Source organism: Myotis nattereri, assembly GCF_964212035.1.
Source record: "Myotis nattereri genome assembly, chromosome: 14".
Lineage (NCBI taxonomy): Eukaryota > Metazoa > Chordata > Mammalia > Chiroptera > Vespertilionidae > Myotis > Myotis nattereri.
The window spans coordinates 31,370,585-31,377,417 of NC_138089.1; positions in this window are offsets into that span (position 1 = coordinate 31,370,585).

A 6,833-nucleotide genomic window follows, 5' to 3' on the forward strand; every position below is an offset into this window, starting at 1 on the left:
CCACTAGATGCCAGTAGTGCCCTCCACCCAAGCTGCTAAGCAGAGGCAGGGATACTCCCGAACATCCTGCAATGCCCAGACAGCCCCCCGTTTGCTCTAGACAAACGGAAGAAATATTTAATGTTTTTCATTATTAAGGTCATTTCTCTAGCGGAGACCAAGGAAATGAATACTCAGAATTGCCCGAGATTTGGGAGGCCCCTTTGCCTTTAGGGCGCTGGTCTCTGTCCCTGTGCATAGAGAACTCAAAGGCAAAGACTCCTGTAACAACCATTCATTCATTCATCCATTCATTCATCCCACAATGGTTAATGAAGACCTATTAGGTGCCAGGCACTGAGCTAGTGCCTCACCTGTTGGGCATTCAGGAGTTCCCACCCCATCCCAGGTATTGAGAACCCCATCAGACCACCCCAGTACCTCCCTCAACAGTCAGCGGTGTGACCCTGTTAGTGTGCTTGTGCACCCCATGTCGGAGTCTTGGCTCCATCCTCAGGGGCCTCTGGCCCCAATGGGAGACTCAGCCCGCCTCTGATTGAATGGCTTAAGTAACAGGACCTGTTGTAGTGGGCAGTGGGAGCCACAGGAGGTTTTTGAGCAGGAGGGTGGCATGATCAGCCTTTCAGCAAAACTAATCTGGCAGCTGTTCTCTCGGTGGTAAGAAGAAAAAATAGCAAAGAATACAGTTGGAGCTTAGCACAGGGCAGTTCCATTTAATTCAAAATTTGCTTTCTATGAGGCTAATCTTCCCAAAGAAGGATGTGTAAAGTGGGAGGGATGTTTGTTGTTGTGCCTAAATCTATAGCCACAGAGCCAGGCCTCTGGCTTAAAGCTGCTTTCCGACTGCTCAGCAGCGTCTCCAGTATTTTGCAGGGGGCTTGCTCCTGAACGTGGCAGCAGCATGCACCAGCTTGTTCAGCCTTCTTTGAGGCATTTTGGCACCTCTCACCTCCGGTCACAAGCTATTGATGTCAGCTCCATTCCTGGAACACTACTGCAGGCTCCACCACTTAACTGTCACTGGGATGCCATTGTTACAGGACATAAAAAAGATTTTCAATTATAACATCAGTGCCTGAGAACAGAACCGGGCACTAGTCATGGGCTCACCGAATGTCCAAAGCGTGGCAGCATCCCGTGGTGCCCACAGCACTGACCCGCTGGCCCGGTGCCCCAGGCGGTGGGCCCAGCATCACTGTGTCTGCAATTCCCTGGGCCTGCCAACTTGGAAAGGTTTGTGGACTTTATTTTTTTTAACTGAAGAGTTACAGTATTTCAAAATGTACTCCAAACAAAGACTTATTAATATGTTTACATCACATAACTTCAAATTTTCAAAACCTAGGACCGCCATGTGCAGCAACTCGGGCAGGAAGTGCCAAGACTGAGCCGCGGGCGGTGGCCGGCCCCCTGAGCATTGGTGGGTGGCTAAGCGTCCAAGTTCTGGAGCTACGTGGCCTGAGTTCGCATCCCAACTCTGCTCCTTCCTGGCTCTGTGAGGTTAAGGCAAGTCATGCGTCCCCCGTGCCTCAGTTTACTCATCTGTAAATCGGGCCTAACAATTCCTCCCAGACTTTGTGAGAATTAAATGAATCTAATACATGTAAGCAATTTAGAATAGCTATACGGTACATTTTATTTGCAAAGAGATTTGAACAATGGCAGGCATATAACAAGCCTATTTACCTGTGAGTTTAAAAACAAACAAAAATGAAAACCGCACAGATGTGAGAGGCACCTCAGGGGGGATCCACCTGACTTCATGGTGTGGGTGACAGAAGAGGAGGAGGGTTGAAGCTCAAGGACAGCAGGAAGCATCTAACAGAAATGAGGAGGGCTGGCTTGGCCAGGGCAGGAGGCCCCCAGTGGCCTCCGGGCAGAGGGAGGGGCTAGAGCAGGGCCTCTCTGACCGCCCAGTGTAGGGTCTGCCACCCTGGCCACCAACACACACACGGGACACTGATTGGGACCCTGGAGTCTGGGGCCCGACACAGTGACCCTCCATTCCAGGGCTGGTAGGAGGATGGACTTCGGACCCTAAATCCCCAAGGCCCCATCAACGTCATTCTCTGGGCAACCTCCAAAACCCTCCCACAAGGAAACCCTGACAAGGCAAACCCCAAGCACCTCTCTGGAAGCCCTGATGTATAACCTCTGTCTCAGTTAATTAGGACCCCAGGCTGCTCCTTTCAGGTGCAAATTAAACAGCTCAAGGCTGCCCTGCAATTACAGTCAGTCTGCTTAATTCTCCTCATGGTCCCTGTCCACACCCACACTGACAGGAGCATCGCCTCAGATCTCCCCCCTGCAGACCTGGGTCTTTCCCACCCTGAGTTCCCAGGGGCTCCACCAGGTCAGCCACAGCCACAGCCCACAGCCCACTCTGAGCTGCGGATGCAGGGCAGGGTCTGCACAGGTGGTGGGAACCTGCGAATCCCCCAGGTCACAGGAATGGGCTTCCTTCTCAGGGAGGTCTGAGTCAAGGACAGAAATGACTTTGTAAAGCCCTTTGGATAAAGGATTTCATTTGCTCTGGGAAGGGCACTTACCAATGAAGCCATCTCCATTTCCCCCCCAAAGATGGCCTTGGGGTGCTCTTCCTGCCTTCATAGCCCACAACGCCCCCCTTCTTTGAGTTCTGAGCATCTCAAAGCCATTTCCCCTTTCTGAGATGTCCCCTAGAAAGAAATGCCAGATCAGAATAACAAAACGTGTGCTTTATTTCAAATGGTTGCCTGTAACAAATTAAATAGTTTAGCACACAAACATACGCTATAATGTAATTATGTAGTGTTAATTCCAAGATAATTATGGGATTTATAAAATGTACGCGTTTGTCGTGTGCCCGAGGCAGTCTAGTCCAATCACAGTGCACAAGTTGGAAGCTGGAGAATGAACTTCATTCTGTCCCGTGACTGTCTCTCTGCGACCTTCATTGTCACTTCATTTGGTGATAATGTCAGAAGTTGAAAAGCCCTTCATGCATGTGATGTCTGGGCCAAATGGGTCCTTTCCCTGACACCATAGTCCCCCATCGGAGGCCCTGTTTGAACTCACATTTAACTCTCAGGCTTACCTTTGGCTTAGACAATCCTAGTGGGCATGTGTCACATGTGTGACTGTCTGTCCTCTTGTGAGCAACTCTCCCATGTTTGGGGAGCGTCCTTCGCTAGGAATTCCATCTCCCCGAAGTATTCATAGAAGGAAAACTAGCTTTCCCAGTCTACCCTGCATCTAGGCTCCCGGTGTGAGACCAAGTTTCCCTCCATGAGATGCACCGGAGGGAAGAGGTTTGGAAAGAAGCATGTGAAGCAGGTAGATAATGCAGATTCAATTCTTTGGAAATAGTGGCAGCAGAGGACTTGGCTTTGGGGATGGCATCGAGGCAGAGCTTCCGGGTCCCGGTGTCCAGGTGCTGCTATGATCTTGGCAGAGAAGGGCCGAGTCAGGTTGCACATCCCAGGAGTTCTTTCTTGTTGATCAGCACGTGGCCTTCATCAGCCCTCCTCCAGCCGGCGGCACCTAGTCTCATGCTGCTTTCCTCATCCTCCATCCTCCTCACTTTGCCCTGTGTCCTCTGAGTTACTGGACTGTGCAAGTACGTTAATTAATAGCCCTGCACTTCACACACTGTAGTTATCAGCCCAACCTTGGCCACGTTTTCATTTATGGCCCTTCGGAGGAGACCTCCAGACTATGTTAAGAAATCTTCCTGCCACGCAGCATTAAGTGGAGACCTTTGGTCCACAAAACAGGCCACCTCTGAGGGGGCGCTGCCCTTCGGATGAAATGGGCATTGCATCACCTAATTTGGGGTATCAAGATCATGGTTGAGATGTCTTAAGAAAGTCTCTGCTATTTTGCACTTTAGGACTCTCACCATTTTATAGCTCCTAACTGATAATCCTCAAGGTTGCCGTAATCACTACCTATTCTTCAAGACTCAGCTAAAAGCCCTCCCTAAGCAACATGCCTTCCCCATCAGCTCTCGATAAACTTCTCTGTTGGCTGACGCTGTGTTATTAAATTCCAATTCTTTTTGTGGCCCATTAACTCTCTTTAAAAACTTATGGATCAAACAGGAAATCAAAACTGAAATGGCAAATAGTCAGAAATTAATAAGGAAAAGACTACATGGGAGAAAATATTTGCAAATCACATAACTGACAGAGGACTTCTATACAAAATATGAAAAGAACTCTCTAAATTCAACAGTCAGAAAACAAACAATCCAGTTAGAAAATGGGCAAAAAACTTGAATAAACACTTCACCAATGAAGATATAAGGATAGTAAATAAACATATTATGTTCAACATCATTAGCTATTGAAAAATGCAAATTAAATCACAATAACATACCACAACAGACCTGTTAGAATGGCTAAAATAAAAATCTGATAATACCAAGTATCTGCTAATACTAGGCCACACATACATTTTGGGTGGGAATATAAAATGGCAGGACCAGTCTACAAATGGGCCTAGCAGTTTCTTATAATTACATATACACTTTTCATACAACCCAAAAATAACACTCCCGGGTATTTTTTCCCCAGAGAAATGAAACCTTATATTCGCACAAAAACTGTGCATGAATTTCCATAGTTGTTTTATTTGTAATAACCAAAGACTAAAAGAGAACCCAAATGTCTTTCAACAGATGAAAGGTTAAATCAACTGGAGTACATTCATACAATGGAATACTATTCAACAATTAAAGGAGCAAGCTATTGACATTTGCAATAATTTGGATGGATCTTTAGTGAAAAAAGCCAATCTTAAAAGTTGCACACAATTTGATTCCATTTATATGACATTACCTAAATGACAAAATTAGAGAAATGGAGGACACTTAAGTGGATATGACTATAAATGGGCAGAATACTGAGGGAGCTCCTTTGTGGGTACAGAACAGTGCATATCTTGATTGCGCTGGTGGTTACATGAATCCATACATGTGATTAAATATCATAGAATTGTACACAAAGACACACAAAAAATGAAGGCATACAAAATGGTAGAAGCTGAGTAAGACTCAATTGTATTAATTGTGCCAATAAATTTTCTGGCTTTAAAAATGCTCTATAGTTATAGAAGATGTCACCATTGGAGGAAGCTGGGTGGTAGGTACATGGGACCTCTCTGTAGGCTTCACAACTTTTTGTGAGTCCATAATTATATTAAAATAAAAAGTTTTTAAACTATTACATATAAATCTAAGGGATATGATTAAAACAGAGCTCAGAGGAAACACTTATACCCTTAAACAATTAATATTGCTCAACAAAGAATTATAGACAAATCAATGGATTTGTGGTGTCAGGTCTGTTGTACAGTAACTTCCCATAAGTAATGGGGTCTGTCTCTGAACTCTACTTTGCTCCTTTGGTTTCTCTCTCTGTACTTTCACATTGTGGTGTATCTTAATATTGTTAAGACAATTCCCACCCTCTAATCTCAGACTAAGCTACCCATGGACTTTTATTCCTCCATGTAATTTTTAGAGCAATTTTATCATGTTTCTCCTCAATCCCCCCAAAAATATTCCACCTGGAATTTTGTTTGGGAGCACATTGAATTTATGGGTGAATCTGTGGTGATGAGAAAACTCCAGATTGTTAAGTTATCTAATCCAAGCATCTTCCTTTTCATTCAATCATCTTATACAGGGGTGGGCAAAAGTAGAAATACAGTAGTTCATAAGGAAAAAAAATATGCAGGTTATAATTATTACAATAGCTTTATTAACCCTGTGTTTAGCATAACTACAACTATAAAACTGTTTTTACTGATGTCCTTTAATAGAAGTTTTAAGATTTCTCCATAGGAATCTCCTTCCTGCTCCATCCCAGCATCTGGAGTTAAGGCCAAGAAGGGTACCAAATGGATGGCTTCACAGCCCTTACCCAAGGCTCCAGCAAAATTAGCTGGTCCCCATCTTTGCTGCAGGACTCCTGTCAGCTCCCCTCTCCAGGTGTGGTTCCTATTGTTGATTAATCACCATCTATGTTTTTTCTCACTTTTTTTCAATAATGGAATTATTGAAAAAAATTAGGTACATTGCATGCTAGAGTGAAAGATAAATTCTGTTTTAAAAGGCCTCTTTAATATAAGAATGAGGGGTAAAAGATAATTAAAAAAAAATTTTTTTTCTCCATGGAGATCCTGTATGTTTTTGTTTCTGGTAATCCCTATACTCTTTATAGATTTCTTGCTCTTGTGAACAATTTCTTCTTTTTTATTATATTTTCTAGTAAGTTATGGCTAATATAAGGCAATGCTATTTATTTTATAGTTGGCTCTGATATCTGGAAAACTTTCTGAACTTTCATCAGTTCTAACAGATTGTGTGTTGACTGTGATTTTTCCTAGGTAAATGATTATATCACCTCAAATAATGACAGTTGTAAGTCTTCACTTCCAATCTACTTGTATTATATTTATGAGTGATAAATCAGAGAAGGCAAAGCTGTTTTTATTAAACCCACATTAGTAAATGGGTCTTGTGTGCCTAACATTTTACTTTATGTGAACTTGGATTCTTACAAATGTTCTAAATTAGCTTCAGGAAGAACAATTTTTAGCACATTTTTATAGCACATTTAAATGATTAGGAATTTATCTTACTTTTCAGAATTTTATTTAGGCACTTATTTACCCTATAAACCAATTAGAACAAAGATCCTTTAATTTAAAAAACTTTGCAACCTAATTTTTTATGCCCTCCAGACATAGGGAAATACATACATACACATTGAGAGCTTTAATTCTTCAATTTCAGCCACAGGTCACATGACACAGACAAAAAGAGCTGTTCTCCTTGCTGGTGGGCA